Raw genomic sequence first — 1,105 nt, 5'->3', positions numbered from 1 at the left:
AAAACCCCCCCCAGGGGCGATGGCCATGCCACAATCCCTTCTCCTCCATTCTCCTCTCGGGATCTTGGGCACGACACACACACTCCCGGCGTGAGTTTTAAGCCACCGGGTCCGGGACACGAACCGCGGTCGACTACGTGGGAGTCCAGCGACATAGCCATTACGCTAACTGCTGGTTCCCTTTCTTTATTTTTTAAAGAGGTTTTTGCTATATATTTTTGTATGTTGATTTTGTATCTTGCCACTTTACTATATTCATTTATCTCTTCTAGGAGTATTTTTGTGGACTCTTTTGGATTTTCTATGTATCTAATCATGTCATCTGCAAATAAAGATAATTTTACTACTTCTTTTCTGATTGAAATGTCTTTTATCGGGACCAGCAGTTAGCGTAATGGCTATGTGACTGGACTCCCACATAGTCGACCGCGGTTCGTGTTCCGGACCTGGTGGCTTAAAACTCTCGCGCCGGGGGTGTGTGCGTCCGTGCCCAAGGTCGCAAGAGGAGAATGGAGGAAAAGGGATTGCAGCGTGGCCTTCCACCCTGGGGGGTGATTTCTCGCTTTCTGTCTCTCTGTCTCTCTCTGTCTGGCGAGCGCATGCACCCTATAGCAAAACACCTCTCCAAAAAAAAAAAGTCTTTTATCTTACTCTTTTTTCAGATTGCATTGGCTAAGACTTCCAGTACTATGTTAATAAGGAGTGAAGAAAGTTTGCAACCTTGTCTTATTCCAGTTTTTAGTAGAAAAGCTTTCAGTTTTCCACATTAAGTATGATGTTGGCTATGGTTTTCTCATATATGCCTTTATTGTATTGAGAAATGTCCCTTCTATACTGATTTTGCTGAGAGCCTTAATCATGAAGACATGTTGTGTTTTATCTAAAGTTTTTTTCATATCAATTGATAAAAATTATGTTTTTTTTATCTTTCCTTCTATTAGTGTGATTTATTACATTTATTGCTTTGCATATGTTGAACCACTCTTGCATCCCTGGAATAAAGCCTACCTGGTCATGATGTATAAACTTTGCAATGTGTTGTTGGATATAATTTTTGCATATGTACTCAAGAAGAATATTGGTCTGTAGTTTGTTTGTTTTGTTA

This window comes from Tupaia chinensis, unplaced genomic scaffold, assembly GCF_000334495.1.
Source record: "Tupaia chinensis unplaced genomic scaffold, TupChi_1.0 Scaffold148039_1, whole genome shotgun sequence".
NCBI lineage: Eukaryota > Metazoa > Chordata > Mammalia > Scandentia > Tupaiidae > Tupaia > Tupaia belangeri.
The sequence above is the reverse complement of the archived record's forward strand: the minus strand, read 5'-3'. Positions refer to the sequence as shown.